The sequence below is a fragment of the Lycium barbarum genome, chromosome 7, assembly GCF_019175385.1.
Source record: "Lycium barbarum isolate Lr01 chromosome 7, ASM1917538v2, whole genome shotgun sequence".
Taxonomy (NCBI): Eukaryota; Viridiplantae; Streptophyta; class Magnoliopsida; order Solanales; family Solanaceae; genus Lycium; species Lycium barbarum.
Window position 1 is genome coordinate 107,923,370 of NC_083343.1, and position 18,507 is coordinate 107,941,876.

An 18,507-nucleotide genomic window follows, 5' to 3' on the forward strand; every position below is an offset into this window, starting at 1 on the left:
TATCCCGATTCTCCTTCACTATATTCTGGAGCATAGCACTACCATATGGTACCACATCAGCATTGTTTGAGTGCCAAGCCTGATTATGAGTTGTCAGCTTGTTAAGTATGGTGGTCACTCGTCGAAAGGTCTTGTTCATAAAACACCCATCAGCTGCATTGTTAGCTACTGACTGTGTCACTAGATCTAACCCTATGTAGAACTTCTCCATCAATATATTTTCCAGAAAACCATGATTCGGGCTCTTCTGCAAATACTCTTTGAACCTCTCCCAGGCTTCATATAGTTGTTCCCCCGGTCGCTGCTTGAATTCATATATCTTGTTGCGAATCTCAGCCTTCTTGCTAGGGGGGTACCACTTTGTAAGAAAAACAGCTACCATTTCTGCCCATGAAGTAATCGAATTTCGGGGCAGCTTCTAGAACCATGTTCTGCCTCCCCAGCTAAGGAATATTTGAATAACCTCAACCGAATAGCATCTTGTGGAACATTGTTCTGGATGTGATTAGCACACACATCCACAAAATTCTGCAAATGACGTTGAGGGTCATTCTCGGTAGAGTTCCGAAAGTATCCCTCAAGTTTCAACAGCTGGTATAAAGATGAGTCAATTTTCACTGTAGCAGCTCCAACTCGAGGTTGAACAATAGCAGATGCATAGTCCTCCTCTTGAACAAGTTCAGCAAAAATATTCTCATCATCAGATTCATTCGCCTGATTGTTCAACCGATTCACCTGATTACCAGCATGCTGGTTCTGCTGATTTTGATTCATGATCACCTAGTTTACACAGAGTAGAAAACAAGGTGTGATGGAATAAGCAAAAGACTTTAATCAAAGCAAACACTATTTAGTAATTTCAAAACTGTATTCCCCGGCAACGGCTCCAAAATTTGATACGCTCAAATTACACCTATTAATGGTATAACGTGAACGTTGTCAAATATAGTAACCCAACGAGGTTGGGGTCGAATCCCACAGGGAATATGGTGTGAAAAGGTTACTAAAATCGTAGATGCTAGGTTCTAGGTCTAATGTCTTAATCCGATAATTTGTGTAAAAGTTGGTTGTTTCTATGACTAATTGCTAAAATATTGCTTTGGTGGAAATTTATGGTAAAAGAAACTAAGGTTGTGTCCCCGCTAGATAGGGTGTATGATCATGGGTATTGGTCTTGATATACTTATAATGGATCATTATATGAATGCACTTAATCTCTATGTGAATCTCTACTATTTCCCAATAAATAAAGATTATATCTTTCTATGATTTTCCCAAATATAAGAAAGTGATAATGACGAACAATTAATCATGCCAAGTAAATTCTTCTTATTCCTAAGTGAATTTATTAAACAAAGTTTAAAGCTTTGAGTTCTTGTTAATTATTCTTACCAACCCTAGTTATTTTCCCAAATAAATTAGGGTTTATGGCTTTAATCAATGTTTGCAACCATTAATTATGAATGAAGAATGAAGAATAATTAAACCCTAATAATCCATTATTTGTATATCAATCAGAAACCCAATCACCAAACACCATCATTGGGTTCACAACCCTAGTATGGGAATTTAGCTACTCATGACAAAGAACAAGAAATAAGAAGTTGAAGAATTCATAATTGCTTACTTTGGAATGAAAAAGGAATTGGTAATACTTGAATTGGTGTTTGAATCTTCAAAAACTAGAGAGAATTTAATATTCTAAGTCAAGAGACAAAAATATAATGAATGCTGTCTATTAAAACCCTACAATGACTATTTATAAGTTTTGAAAATACATAAGTTACAGATTTTGCACTTCAGTCCCGTCTTGCTGAAATACGGTCCGTAAATCACTTTACGGACCGTAAAAATGGTTTACGCCCACGTCGTTCTCTCAGTTGTGTGCAACTTAACCTTCCAAAATACGGACCGTAAAGTGGTTTACTGTCCGTAAACTGCTTGGTCGTCTTTCACTTTGCTAATCTTAGACTTTCTGCCAGATGCTTGAATGACTAAATACGAGATGGAATACGGACCGTAAACTGAAATACGGTCCGTAAACTCAGCTCATAAATCACCATCTTCTCAGCTAGACTTTCTGTTTCTAGGATCCTTTAACACGACCATGGAATACGGCCCGTATTGTGGAATACGGCCCGTAAACTTCAATTTACGACCTGGTTCTGCACTTCAACTGTGATTGTGCCGAATCTGTTCCTTTACCTTAAAAACACTAAAAACCACGTAAAATCACATAGGCTTGCTTAAAAACAAGTAAAACTTAGAGTCAAAAAGCATCGATTGTGGCGTAAAATCACGCCACATCAATGAGGACCCTCAAAATTTTGTCGATGGGATGTTGACGATGCTTCGGTTAATGCATGCTTCGGACATTGAATCGGTGGAGTTAGCATCCTATAGATTGAGGGATGTTGCGGTTCATTGGTACACAGTTTGGATGGCTTCACGGGGAGTGAATGCACCTCCTCCGGTATGGCAAGAATTTGTGGATGCCTTCTTTCGACATTACTTGCCCCCAGGGGTTTGATGAGCTAGAGCCGATAAGTTCTTAAATCTTAGAAAAGGAAATATGAGTGCTTTAGAGTAGTCACCGCTTCAATTCTTTAGCTAGGTATGCTCCGGCCATGGTAGCGGATATAGGTGACCGAGTGCACCGATTTGTGAGAGGCCTAGGGACATATTTGATGGATAGGTGCTTGACTGCGTCCCTTCAGGACAACATGGATATTTCACGCATTCAAGCCCATGCCCAGAATTTGGAAGAAAGCCAACAACAACAAAGGAGTGAGCGTGAGCATGATAGAGGGTATAACAAGAAGGATAGATCTTCGGGTCCAACAAGTGAGTTTAGAGATGGGCTAAGACAGCAGTTTTCTAGGAATTCTGGCCATTCTATGACTAGTGCGCCTTCACGGTTTATAGGCCAGAGATTTGATAGATCTACTCATTCTGGACCGAGTCAGAGTTTCATGGCTTCGGGTTCTCAGTTCAGGGGTGATTCGGTTCAGTCTAGGCCACCCATGCCACGATGTTCCCAATGTGGGTAGTTACATTGGGGCCAGTGTCGAATGGGTTCATAGGTTTTCTATACATGCGGTCGGCCAGGCTATATTATGCGTGATTGCCCCTCGGTTGGTGATAGGGGTAGAGTCCAGCCTTCAGGATCAGCAGCCAGGTCTTCATCACTGATACGCCCTAGAGGGCAAGGTTCAAAAGCGCCGGTCATCCATGGTAGAGGTAGAGAAAGAGCTCCCACTTCCAACGGTCCTCAGCACTGTATTTATGCCTTGGCTGGATGCCAAGATCTTGAGTCTTCTCCTGATGTTGTCACAGGTATATTATTGGTATTTTCTCACGATGTATATGCTTTGATAGATCCGGGCTCCACATTGTCATATGTTACTCCATATATTGCGGGTCAATTTGGGGTCAAACCGGAGTCGATCAAACCTTTTGAGGTATCTACACCCGTTGGTGAACCGGTAATAGCTAGCTGAGTATATAGAAATTGTGTAGCTGTGATTTGTGACCATCGTACTATGTTGATTTACATGAGTTAAAAATGGTGGACTTTGATGTTATCATGGGCATGGATTGGTTGTCTTCTTGCTATGCCAATATTGATTGTAGAATGAAAATGGTTCGCTTCCAATTTTTGGGAGAACCAGCTTTAGAATGGAAACGAAACACTGCGTCCCCGAAAGGTATGTTTATTTCCTATCTCATGGCAAGGAAAATGATCGCCAAGGGTTGTATTTACCATCTAGTTCGGGTTCATGATGTAGAAGCTGAATCGCCAACTCTTCAGTCTGTCCCCGTGGTTAATAAGTTTCCGGATGTATTCCCCGAAGAGCTTCCAGGCCTCCCTCCAGAACGGGAGATTGATTTTGCTATTGATGTGCTATCGGATATAAAGCACATATCTATTCCTCCTTATAGAATGGCTCCCGCAGAATTGAAAGAGTTGAAGGGGCATTTGAAGGACTTGCTCGAAAAAGGCTTTATAAGGCCTAGTTCATCCCCGTGGGGAGCACCCGTGCTATTTGTGCAAAAAAAAGATGGCTCCTTGAGGATGTGTATTCACTATCAGCAATTGAATAAGGTGACGATCAAGAACAAATATCCTCTTCCAATGATTGATCACTTATTCGATAAATTGCAAGACGCCAAATGGTTTTCAAAGATATATTTGAGATCCGGGTATCATCAGGTGAGAGTTAGGGAGAAAGATATTCCTAAGACAGCTTTCAGAAACAGATACGGCCATTCGGGCTAACTAATGCACCGGCAGTATTTATGGATTTGATGAACAATGTGTTCAGGACCTTCTTAGATATATTTATGATTGTGTTCATTGATGATATCCTGGTATATTCTAGGTCCGAGGCAGAACATTCGGATTATTTGCGTACCGTTCTTGGAGTTCTTCAAACTCGAGAGTTATTCGCCAAATTTTCTAAGTCTGATTTTAGTTGAACTTAGTGACCTTTTTGGGGCATATTATTTTAGCCGATGGTATTTGGGTAGATACCCAAAGATTGAAGCGGTGAAGACTTTGCCAAGGCCCACAACACCTACGGAGGTTCGTAGTTTTCTGGGCTTAGCAGGTTATTACAGGAGATTTGTAGAGGGATTTTCTTCTATTTCTGCACCACTCACGAAGCTGACCCAGAAATTAGCTAATTTTCAATGGACAGATGCTTGTGAACGTAGTTTCCAAGTTCTAAAGGATAGATTAACTTCTACCTCAGTCCTGACACTTCCAGAGGGATCGGAAAGTTATGTTTTCTATTGTGCTGCTTCATGAGTTGGGTTAGGCTACGTGTTGATGAAACATGGTAAGGTGATAGCATATGCTTCAAGACAGTTGCGGAAACATGAGAAAAATTATCCGACCCATGATCTTGAATTGGCTGCAGTGATTCATGCATTGAAGATGTGGAGACATTATTTGTATGGCGTCCATGTTGATATTTATACAGATCATAAGATCCTCTAGTATATCTTCAAGCAGAAAGAACTGAATTTACGGCAACGGCGATAGCTAGAATTGTTGAAAGACTATGATGTTGACATCCTGTATCATCTCGGGAAAACAAATATAGTGGCTGATGCTCTTAGCCGTAGATCTATGGGAAGTTTATGTGATGTTCAGCCAGAGAAAAGAGATATAGCTCGTGAGCTCCAGCAGTTAGCTAGCCTAGGAGTTCGAGTAGGGGACTCAGGTAGTATAGGAGCTATCATTCAAAATGCAGCGGTCTCGTCACTAGCAGTGGAAGTGAAAGAGCGTCAATATCAATATCCCATGCTAATTCATTACAGAAATACACTCCCTCAGAAGGAGAAGTCATCATTTGATATTTCTGGAGATGGAGTTCTCCGATGCCGAGGCAGGTTATGTGTTCCTGATGTTGCAGGATTACGCAACCAAATATTGAGAGAAGCCCATTGTTCCCATTATTCCGTTCACCCAGGAGCAACAAAGATGTATCATGATCTTAAATCTATATATTAGTGGAATGGGATGAAGAAAGATATAGCGGAATTCGTAGCTCAATGTCCTAACTGTCAGCAAGTGAAAATTGAGCACCAAAAGTCGGGTGGATTGTTGCAAGTTATAGAAATTCCAACTTGGAAATGGGAAGTAATTAATATGGATTTCATTACAGGCTTAACCCGTTCTCGACGTAAGTATGACTCTATATGGGTGATTATGGATAGACTCACGAAGTCAGCTCATTTCTTACCAGTCAGAACTACATATATGGCGGAAGATTATGCAAAGTTCTATGTTAAAGAGATAGTGCGAATTCACGGTGTTCCAGTATCTATTATCTTCGATAGAGGGACTCAATTTACAGCCAATTTTTGGAAGTTTTTCCAAGAAGGTTTAGGGACTCATGTGAGCCTTAGCACGGCATTTCACCCACAGACTGATGGGCAAGCTGAACATACTATTCATACTCTTGAGGATATGTTTACGAGCATGTGTATTGGATTTTGGAGATAGTTGGGATGATCACTTACAACTTATTGAATTCGCTTGTAACAATAGTTATCATTCTAGCATCCAAATGGCTCCGTATGAGGCTTTATATAGGAGAAAGTATAGATCGCCAATTGGGTGGTTCGAAGTAGGAGAGACCAAATTGATAGGGCCAGACTTGGTCCAGTAAGCTATAGAGAAATTCAAGCTTATACAGGATTGATTATTAACAGCTTAGAGTCGTCGGAAATCCTACGCAGATAATCGTCTAAGAGACATAGAATTCCAAGTGAAATATTGGGTATTCTTGAAGGTGTCGCTAATGGAGGGTGTCATGAGATTTGGCAAAAAGGGCAAGCTTAGTCTCCGGTACATTGGACCATATGAGATTGTACGCAATGTAGGCCAAGTGGCTTATGAGTTAGACCTACCTGCGGATTTGGAGTCAGTCCATCTAGTTTTCCATGTATCGATTCTTCGTAAGTGTATTGGAGATCCTTCTAGAATTGTGTCAATAGATGATGTCCAATTTACTCAACAATTATCTTATGAAGAAGTCCCCATTTCCATTTTAGATAGGCAAGTATGAAAGCTCAGAACCAAAGAGGTAGCTTCAGTTAAAGTTTTATAGAGGAATAATAATAGAGAGGAAATGACTTGGGAAGCCAAAGAGGACATGCAGTCTAGGTACCCGTATTTATTTTCACCTTCAGAAGAGATTCAGGTAGAGACGCCATTAACCTCAGGTATGTAATGTTTTTCTTGATGTTTTCTTTGTCATGTGTGGCCATGGTTACTGTCGTGTTGTTATAGCCCTGTGAGGCGATGTATTTTGGGTTGCTGTGTAGGATGGTAGTGTCATATTATAGGGGAAACTCTGGTGAAATTTTTGTAGAATCCCCAAGATTCTATCATCTATCATTTGAGGACGAATGTTTCTAAGAGTGGGAGAATGTTACACCTCGGAGTTTCGTCCGTTGAGATTCGTTAGGTGTTAGTTGTCCTAATCGCGAAAATGGGAGTTACCTTAGGATATATGAGATTACATGTTCCGATATTATGGCTATGGAGGTTTAAGCCCATGAAATGAGCTATGGAAGGATTTAAGAACAAACAAATAAAGGAATTGAGTTTGTGGGATTGGTAAAACTTGGCAAAATTTTCAAACAGAATTTTAGTCCAAATTAGTGGGGGCATATCTGCTAGAATATGAGGAGTTTTGATGTTGTTATTTTGCCCAAATTGAAGTTCATCGAGTCTATTTTACAACCCAACAAACCGCTCGTCAATGTGATATCTGAGTAAAATGTTATGGCTATTGTACGACAGACTGTCTGAGCAGAAAATTTCTGCGGACCATTTGACGGCCCGCAGAATTTTTGACGCCCCGCAGAAAATTCTGCGGTTTGTCAAATTGACCCAGCCAAGCGTCAAATGGTCACAGTGACCCATATTTGACTAGGCAGTTCTACGGACCATTTTGATGGTCCGTAGGAACTTATACGGCCCGTCAAAATGGGCATAGAATTGCCCGACGGGAGTTTAAGTTCTGCTTTATATAATTCTTTCCACTTCATTTGGACATTTCATTTCACCAAATCCGATCCAAAGGCTCTCCAAAAAAAACCTCTCTCTTTTACTACATAAATTAACCCACGCCAAAATCCAAGGGAGATTAAATATCAAAAGGCAAGAATCAAGATACCTATGTGCTAGAGGTCTTGCTAGGGTTAATAAACTCCAAGAATTCTTTGGATATTGAAGCTAGGGTTTTCATATGAGTTGATAGCTTGCTCCAAAGCTCATTTTTTATGCGATAAAAAGGTTAGTTTTCATACTTATTACATATTATCAAGAATGTTTATTTGTTGAATAACTTGGGTAGAAGGAAAAAATGGAAGATGAGTTCTAAATGTAGTTTTTATAGGTTTTTGAGTAGTAAGCTAACTTGAGTTATGATTCTTAGTATAATATGGGTATAATATTGCTATGGAAAGTAATAATGGTGATGAAGAAGCATTATATGAAAATGTGGTAAAATGGGTATGAAGTTGTTAGCATTAGTTGAACACAAGGATGAATTTTGAAGGCTAAATCGAATGTGAATACTTGATTATGATATTGTGGATATTATTGTGGTTGTTGGGTGTTTTTTTGTGATATGGTGGAAGTTGACGAAATAGGGGAAATGCTGCCAATTTTCACTAAATCATGAATCATTCTAGTTTGAATTTAAGAGTGTCAGTAAAGATTAACCATGGTATAAAATCCTTCTAAATGTAGATTAATCAAGCTTCAACGGTGAACGTTAAATAGTTGAGGAGACAAAGAGGTATGTAAGGCTAACCCTTCTTTCATTAAGGCATGGTTCCCTTGCTCTCTCTCTCTCTCTCTCTCTATATATATATATATATATATATATATATATATATATATATATATATATATATATATATATATATCGTTCTATGAGTTCCATAATGATTTATAAATGACTCTACCTCTAAGGGTGCCAAAGCTCATGATTCTCGATACTTTCACGACACTAGTACTTCCTTTATATGATAGTTGATCCTATCAGGATAGATGTAACGAAAACGATAATGGCAATGATGTTGATGATACTTATGGACTTTTATGTATACATGTCTAAGTATATATGACTATTATGTAACACCGAGCTTATATGGTCAGGTATGATACCTATTGCGCGCGCACCACTGCAGTTGGTATGGATAACACTGAGCCTTGGTAGGTCCAGGTATGTATGACACCGAGCCTTGTCATAGCCGGGTATGTGAAACCACCGAACCTTCATGGTCGGGTATGATATGGATACGAATATGTATATGGTTACGAATATGCATATGAATACGAATATGTATATGAATACATATATGAATATGGATGCGAATATATATATGATCATGGATATGGATATGTATACGAACATGGACATAGGTATATGCATATATGTATGTCCACAAGCACGTATTAGAAATGGAAGGTCCCTATGAAAGACAAGTAAGTAATTGTGATGATGGCTCTACTACTCCCCGATTCTCCCATCCTATGATATTTCTTGTGCTGTCTCTTATGCTCATATTATGATGTTGATTATGCTTTACATACTCAGTACATTATTCGTACTGACGTCCTTTTTTTTTTGTGGACGTTGCGTCATGCTCGCAGGTGGAGAGGGAGACAGGACTGACCCATAGACTTCTCATTCAGGGACTACATAGAGAAGCTCCATTTCATTCCGGAGCTACAACTTTTGGTATTATTCTTTTGTGCACATACCTATGGGCAAGGCGGGGTCCTGTCCCGCCTATATAATGTGACATACTCTCCTTAGAGGTTCGTAGACGGTTGTGTATGATTAGATGTCCTTAGCCTTGTTGGTTTATATTTTGTATTTCTTTTGATAGCCTCGTCGGCTTATGTACATTTGATATGGGCTTAGTTGTTACTGATGTTATGAATGTATTGTCGCCCATCGAGATTAGCATGAATGATGGATAGAAATTATGATTAAGCTATGTGGCTCACCTAGATATAAATATGAATGTACGATAAGAGGTGCCCGGGTGAGTTAGCGCCGGGTGCCCATCATGGTCCTCCGGTTAGGTCGTGACATGTATCGGGTTTTACCCTTAATCAGAGGAGAGAAGCTCGTAGGGGTCGTTTGGCCACTAAAATGAAAAAAATGAGGCAGTTTTGGGGTTTTGCCTTTCTTAATGCATCATTGGGCCGAGTCTAGCCTTTGTTGGGCTGGGCTCGATCCCAATTTAAAGAATTAAGAAACAACCTCAATACTTATACATGCATACACGTGATATACATATATATCACTTGTATATGCGTGTATATGTGTATATACGCGTTGGGTTTTGACGCTTATTTTAATAAATAATCATAATTAAGCAAAGACTAATTAATTTAGACCCTTAATTATAATTAGATGAGAGCTAATTAAGCAAATAAAGGTTAATTTTGCAAATATTTCCTTTAAATGATTTGATCTTAAGACCAGGCTATTTCAATTATATCCTTTTTTAGTCCAATTAGCCATTTTAAAGTAACATTTGCTAGAATGACCTTAATTAATCAGACCAATGACTTTGGCCTTTTCATGTGAGGTCACAATTAGACTAAATAACAATTAAAAAGGCTAATTTTGCAATAATTAATTCAATTATGGACATTGATTTTCAATTGATTCATAATTGAACTATCAATTGATTATTTCAATTATAGTCGTTTAGTGAATAATTTACAGAATTAATCACAATTCAATTAATTATGATAAAATTCTAATAAATTGAATATAATAATTGAGGTGAATGATTAATTCATTTAATTAATCAAATTCCTTGAATTAAATAGAGTGAGATACTTGCCAATTGCCAGTTTAACAATTTTGGACAATTAAATAAATAATTGTTATAAATTGTTTTTCTCTTGGTTAATTTAGCAAATATCCTAATTGTTGCAATAATTTTGTAAATCAATTTCTAAATGATTTATAATATTATAGGAATTATTTTACCAAAGAATAATGGTAAAATATTAGCTGAATAATTTTATAAAATCATTTTGACTTCTAAAAATACATATCTCACTTTGTTTGATGTCCAAGGACCCTGAGTGATTAAAATAAATTATGAGAGGTCAAAAATTAGGTGTCAACAAGCGTTATTGTAAGGGCAAGGATTATGGGAGTTAGTTCCTAGCTTACGATAGAGTTGTAACCTGAAGTTGCTCGTGTAGTGGAGTTGAAATCCTACTGGGGTAGGTCATAGTTTTTAGTCCCTTGAGCAAGGAGTTTTCCACGTAAAAATCTTGTATTGATTCTCGTACTGTACTGCATAAGGGAACTGGTACACAACTAGGTCCCTCCATACACTGTTTGGTGGACGCACAACCTGCAATGCTTCTCAACATACATCTCAAGCACATTGAGAGTGATACATTTCCTATAATCATCTGGTGCCTTCAAATAATCATCCGGCGCCTTCAAATAATCAGTCAAAGAGACACTGTCTATGATATTCCACATGCCATAACTAACTAAACCTTGCGGTTAAAAAGATATTGGATGTCTCCCTATTATAGTTAAATTAAATTCTCGCCTACTAACTCTAAATTTACTATATAAGGCTACGAGTAGTCTTGATAATTTTAGGTCAAGTGGAAACTTAACATGATATTTTGGTGGAATATACGCAGATTATTAAACTCATAAATAATCTCCCCATCTCAAAACAATGAAACCCTAACAACTGGATGATCCTCCATTTTTATTAATTTATGAGCTGAATGAGTTTTTGTGTTTTCCCTTAGTCCAAAATACGCTTTATATAAGGTTTGAATGAGTTTAAACGTACCATATAACGTGAAAAAAAATTTGCGCTATGCAACTTTAAGTTAAATCAAGTGCAGATGGATAGTAGAATCATTGGCTTGTCTAACGCAGGAAATTCCTACATCAAACCACCTTGTTTAACGCATTAATTTCCTGCGTTAAAGGACTTAACTGAGCCGTTAAAGTTAAGCCCTTTAACGCAGGAAATTCCTGCGTTGAGGGTACTTTGGTAACACTTTTTTTTCTTGGGTATTTTGGTTCATTTCCTCAATTGTTGGGTCATTTAGATTCCGAACTCCCTTCCACCTAGCTCCCATCATTGTCTTTGATCTTATGAATGTACAGTTTCTTCCTTGTCTTTAAGGACTCAGGGATGCCTAACAACTTTCCTCAATCAACAAAACTCTTTATCCGAATTTTTTATTTTGCGGACTGAAAAGAAGTCAAACTGTTCTTTTTATTAGCGATAAATAATACGGTGACTTGAAACACCAAAACCTCAATTCCAAGTAGCGATTCTATAATAAGAAAACTTTTCTCTTCAAAACCATCACTTAATTGAAATAATCATAAAAAGATTGTGACAGTGCTTGAATTCTATGGATTGACAAGTGCAACCGAAGATATTATTCATGAGGTTAAAAAATTTGCTAGAGTTTCAAACCCTGGCTCATGTGATTTAAACCTTTACAAGTTTTTTCATATTTTATGTTGGTGTATTTTTGTTCAAATTTATCTGTTCATCAAAATGTGGTCCAATTACTTTTCAAACAATACGACCCAATTACGGGGAGTGGCCACATTCCTTGCTCCCCCGTGACAGTCCGACCCGACCCATATCTAGATGACTCTAGTTCACAAAAAAATGAGTTTGTAAAAAAGTGTTTCAATTTCTATAAATTAAAACACTCTTCTTGTATACAAAGTAGCAATAAGCCAAGTGACCAAGCAAATCCTCCACGAGAACCCGGAAAATTTTGGTCGATTTTTTATGATCTCATCAGTTACAGATGAAACCAAAATACAATCCAAAATTGGGTCTTTTCAAGTGTCTCCTCTCCAATCTTGGACCTTCTTACTCGTGCCAGTGCTCATATGGTTAATTTTCATATTTCTAAAACACTTCCTTCCCAAAATAATCACCGTCACGCTCGGGTATATATTAATCTACTCTATTTTTTTAATGTGTAAAATTTCAGGTACTTTAATCAATTCGGAGTTTCATAACTTGCTTAATTAAGCCAGACTGAGCAAGAAGTTAATTTAATAAAGCGAGTTGAAATTTGTAGTCAGTCTTAAATATCTCATAACATTGTTGTGGCAATGAGACTTTTGAACTTGTAATTTAAAATACTCCATAACATTTGTATGACCATAAGAAGTTGACATTTAAGGTTAAGATGAGAAATTTAAGTTAAGTTATTTCTGAATTAGAAAAAGGTCATTCATTTTGATAAACTCAAAAGGAAATAGGATCACATAATCTGGGTTGGATACACTTTATTTTTAATTAATGATCATGATAGGATGACACATTGAGCGAGGCAGATTCCTCGCATATCAACAAAGGTTAACATAAACAAATTAGTTGAAATAGGGAAGAATATGCTAAAAACACAGATTCAAAGATTGAATTGCATGTGTACTTGAACCATATGAACTTAGTGGCTAGCTCAAGTGAAGAAGCATATTATGGGATTTGCATAGATGTCCGTTGGGAATATGGATAGTCAGAAGCGGAATATCTGTCGAAAAAGCATTCGACTAGTCAATTTTCAACAACCTCCCTGAAATATTTCTGTCGAAAATTCGTGTGTTTTTAATAGTTAATTTCAATTAAAAAGAAATTATTTTCATAACAAAAATTATCTCATTTGTTCACACCAAATTGATTGTTACATAGGTAGATGTTCATTTTATTGTGTAACAATGGATTTAGCAATATAATTGTGACAGCTAAAACAAACATTACAGCACAATACAAGAAAACACACGCAATTCAAACTACTTACAACTACTCAAGTTCAAAGTGTAATCCATCCTGAAAGAATACTTCTTTGTATTCAACTTTCAAAGCTTGTTTTTGTACCAATAAACACTTTTATCTTTGTCTTTTTCCACAAAAGTGCACTCTTTTGTATCCCTCCACATTGCCTTTAAAATTGGGGACTTGGGTGTCTGTCGAATTGGTAGTATTTTCCTAGCAATGGCTTGATAGCTTTGGTTGCCTCCATTGCATGGTAATGTGATATATATGAAAATATATGATGCAAAACATGAGTATAAGCCTGTCAATTGGGCCGGGTCGGCCCGGGACCGGCCCATGACCGGCCCGACCCCCCAACCCGGTAAGAGGGTGGTGGGCTGGGTTAGTGGAAAATATTAGGGGGCTGGTCTGGACATGTCATTTATCCCGGTAGCCCGGCCCACCAATAGCTCGGGTTCTGGCCCACAGGGGGCTCGGCCCGGTCCACTTCGATTTAATTTTAAAAAAAAAAAAAAAGAGTTATTTAAGTGGTATATTTGTGTATATCATTATATGTTAATGGTATATTTGTGTATATCTTGAATATGTTGTGGGAATGAAGACTCCCAACGGCTATTTATGTCACAACCCAACTAGGGGCCATGACAGGTACCCGGGGGCTAACCACCGAGCATCACTCATTCTATTACTCGTCATACTCATGAAGCGTACATTCATTAGTTCTATACCCAAATCATAGAAGAACCATTTTTCATTTTGAAACATAATTACCTTTATATACATAAGCCCCTAGGCTTTTAAAATAATAATAATAATAATAATAATAATAATAATAATAATATATATATGCAATAGCAACCTCGTGAGACCATACTACCCACATCTACGTATCTATGATCCTCTACTGGAATGCTAGACATATGGACGGGACAAGACCCCGTCGTGCCCAAAACATACATATACATATATACCAAAAGAACAATCATAAGCACCTCCGGACAATTGAGTGCTTTCACATCCGCTCTAGCTCCTATGAGTCTAGATCAGGAGCACCTCCCTGTCTACCTGTGGGCATGAAAACAACGTCCAAAGAAAACGGACGTCAGTGTAATGTACCGGGTATGTATGGCATGAACGATACTACCATAAGGGATACAAGTATGGATAACAATAGAATGGAAATATAGAGCATATCGTAAGGTAAAAGAGTAACATGTACATATGAGTACCTCTTAGGGCGGATGCCATGCATGCTTCGCTTTCCTTTGAAAAACATTTCTTTGTCATATATAGAAAATAGAACATGTCATATTGCCGAGGCGTCGGCTCCGATCCATGTACCCATATATGTCTCGCGTCCGGGATGATATTAACCGATGTGGGATTTGCCTAAACCAATGTGGGATTTACCTAAACCAATGTGGGATTCGCCTAAGGCAAGCTTTACACTCACCTCCCTTTGGGACTCAGCGTTCTTGCTGAGGTTTGCCCCACCACTGGGTTTGCCCCACCACCGGGTTTGCCCCACCACCGGGTTTGATACCAACTGATCAGGTGGCTATGCGTCTATAGCGCCTCACCTTTTCCCCATATCCCCTATATACATATACATATCATATACACATATAATATACGTAGCATGCATTAGAGCCCAAACAAAAGTGCACTTTATCGGAGTGACGTAAGGTCGGTAACCTCCGATTATATTATGGAATAATCATCATGGCTTTGTCTCACCTTGAAGGAACAACTATTATAAGGTGAGACTATCAATGAAGAATAGCATTAGGAGAACATAGAATAAAGTCATAAACCTCGTAGGGCGTCAATTCATATGCTTTGGAATCTTTAAACCTGGAATCATCATCATAATCAAGTAGGAAAATATTCTCGTCTTTGACATCATCGTTGTCATTACAAAAACATGTCCATCATTATAATCATAAAAGCTTACAAAATCATAAACCTTTGTTTTGGAAAGATACAAACATTCTGGGAAAACATTTACGGGTTATCAGGCAAGGAATCATGCATTGGAATCATAGACTTTTAATTTTTGAAAACAAAGAGGTCATGAAAGTACTTATGAAATCGTAGCATAGGAATCATGCCTTTGAAAGAAAGGGACGGGCCTTGACATACCTTTCTCGTTTAATTAGTCTATCGTTCCCTTGTTCCCCTTCAATGTCACGTTTCTACCTTCAAGAGAGAATTCGTATCGACATTAGCTAACAATTGTAGGAACGGATTTACTAACGCTAAATAAAATTGGGCACCATTTCCTTTGTTTATACTACTTTTCCCATGTTCTATATCAGCTCCCAACGTTCATATCAACATTCACAATATTACAACCAACAATCATCATTTATCTACATTTCCCACAATTCGCCACTTCCTTTCAATTTCTCCGCAATTATGGTTATAGATCATTATCGCGTTTTCTCATATACAATGCTCATTCCATGTTCTATAGGTCATTCATAACATGCAAACAATATCAACATACCAATATTCGTAATTCAATCCAACTATTGTTCAACAATGACACTATTCACTCCTTTATGACCCATTTCTATACTCTTCTACAATCCAAGTGTTTCAACTTATAAATACTTCAAACATCATGAAAATACCATGAAACTTACCTTAGATAGCGCAGAAACAAGCCTTGAGTTGAATATTCTTCTAGCACCAAAACCCCATTTCACCTCTTTTGGAATTTTCTTGGCTTGGATGATTTTCACTTGTTTTTCATACACTTTGTTTCATGAATTTGGTGTTATTGATCATGGATTTCCTTTTAATTTCTTGTGGATGAATGGTAGGGAGTGTTCTAGAGGTTTCTAGGACCAAAAATGGTGAAATAATGAGTTAGAAACGAAATTGGGTCTATATATAATGGTCCAGAAAATTCTGGACCGACACAATATGTAGCACACTTTGCTAGACGCAAAGCGTGCTTTGCTAAATGCATGTTGTGTCGCAAACCATGCAGGACCACTAAAATTTCATTAGCACACTTTGCTACACAACTGCGTGGCCGCATGTCGTGTTTGCTGGCCGCATGTTGCGCCGCAAAGTGCGCCAGAATGTGATATTTTGCCCAAACAGTATGTCGTAGAATAACTTTTGATCCCGATATGCTATGAGGGCCCATGACCTATGGTGGGAAAGCTCTTTCAATTATCTACAAATTTAATTCTTAGTCTTTTTCCAAATTCCAAACTTATAATGGCGTTTTGGCCCCTCCAAATCAGATTATCCGAAAATGTTTCCTTAAATCGCCTTTTTGGGATGGCTTATGCCCATATTTGGCTTATGGATCCTTCTCGAAACTTACTTAACACTTCATTACCAATATAAGGGACATTATAACTCTTCTCCAAAATGTCATTAAGCCATCATTAATTCGATACTCGTAATTCTTGCCCGACACACAACATATACCTTTCTTTCCTTAACAACTTTCGTCTCCTACCTCAAATGTCTTTGAAATCTCATTTAGAATCAGTAAATATTATTTCTTACTTATCAAAACATCGTATGCATCATGTCCTTCGTCAGTCAATTCACTGTGCATGAACGAAAAGATTTCCTAGGTGTAACAATTTAAGTGCTAAAAATTATAAAAAGTTAAGAATGTGATACAAGACTACATAAATAATTTAAAATAAAATTTCAAACTTAAATTGATAACATTGCAAATTCAAAACATACAGACTTGAACGGTTAACTTATTACAAATGAAAAGTTCAAAACGCTAGCATCAATGGAGAAATTTAAAGAAGAGATAAACCTCAAAGTTCAATTTTGTGCCTTTTGTCCAAGTGCCTACGTAACGGACCAGTACCCCCCAAAACCGGTCCGGACTTATGGAGATATATTTGACCATAATGTTGACATTTAACATGTTACTCGTCTACTCGCTCAAAATGCAACCACACCGGACTTGAAATTGATCTTCGGATTGGAGGAGGAGGTGGAGGATTATCATTATTCATTAAATTTAAACTTTGAAATTTGAACTTGGAAGTTGGAAGAGAGAGAGAGAGAGAGAGAGAGAGAGAGAGAGAGAGAGAGAGAGAGAGAGAGAGAGAGAGAGAGAGAGAGAGAGAGAGATTTAGATGAGTAGGAAATTTAGGGAAAGTGGAGAGTAGGGAATTGTGAGATAATATGGAGAAGAATGAATGGTATTTATAGATTGAAAATTGGGCCAAAGTATAATTTAAGGAACTTGATAGTTAAAATAATGTTGACAACAACTAGATTTTAAAGTATCAAACTTAATAATTTTAGTATTAGATTTTTTTTTAAAAAAATAATTAAAATCCAGCCCAGCCCACTTAGCCCACTATGTACTCCTACCCGATAGAAGGCTGGGCCGGACACCCCTTTCCCTCCTCCAACCCGACCCACTAACTATGGCTCTGACCGGCCCGGCCCCATGTGACCCACATTTATACCGCCCGGCCCACTTGATAGGCTTACATGAGTATCTGTAACATTTTGGAAGACCTTACTTAGCACACCATAGTCTCTATCAACCGTAGCTAGAGCTTCTCTTAGATACTCCCACTCGGATGAATCATAATGTGGCAATGAAGAGTGAGTGTGGTGCAAAAGTGTGATTACAACACTATAAAGCCGTTTACTATAAGGAGGGGCACCCTATAGATGCATACGAGCCAAGCCAGCCCTTGTGTCAAAGTAACACGATACAACACATAAGTCGCTGCTATCACACCTGCATCTGAAATATAGATTTGTCGCCTCTCACGTTCAGTATATATTGGGCTATAAGGATCATAATGACATGCAAAACGATCACAAGGTTTAAATGAGAAATTTAAGTTTATGTTATTTCTGAATTAGAAAAAGGTCATTCATTTTGATAAATTTAAAAAAAAAACACAGCATCACACAATCTGAGGTCGATACACTTTATTTTTTAATTGATGATCATGATAGGATAACACATTGAGCGCAAATTCCTCACATAGCAACAAAGGTTAACATAAACATATTTGTTGAAATAGGGAACAGTTTGCTGAAAAAACCAGTTTCAAAGACTGATTGCATACAGGTCAACTTGAACCATATGAACTTGGTGGTTAGCTCAAGAAGAAGCATACTATGTTATTTGCATAGTGTTGGAAAATC

The 18,507-nt window shown here is 37.8% G+C and overlaps 1 non-coding gene and 1 pseudogene across 1 annotated transcript; one reads left to right on the forward strand and one right to left on the reverse strand.

The window, feature by feature from the left end:
- The first annotated feature begins 227 nt into the window (after window positions 1-227).
- Window positions 228-333, forward strand: LOC132604763 (small nucleolar RNA R71). The gene has a single exon (XR_009568864.1). It is a non-coding gene; the product is annotated as a small nucleolar RNA R71 (small nucleolar RNA).
- A 13,094-nt stretch (window positions 334-13,427) lies between these two features.
- LOC132601715 (omega-6 fatty acid desaturase, endoplasmic reticulum isozyme 2-like) lies at window positions 13,428-18,445 on the reverse strand (annotated as a pseudogene).
- Window positions 18,446-18,507: the final 62 nt, after the last annotated feature.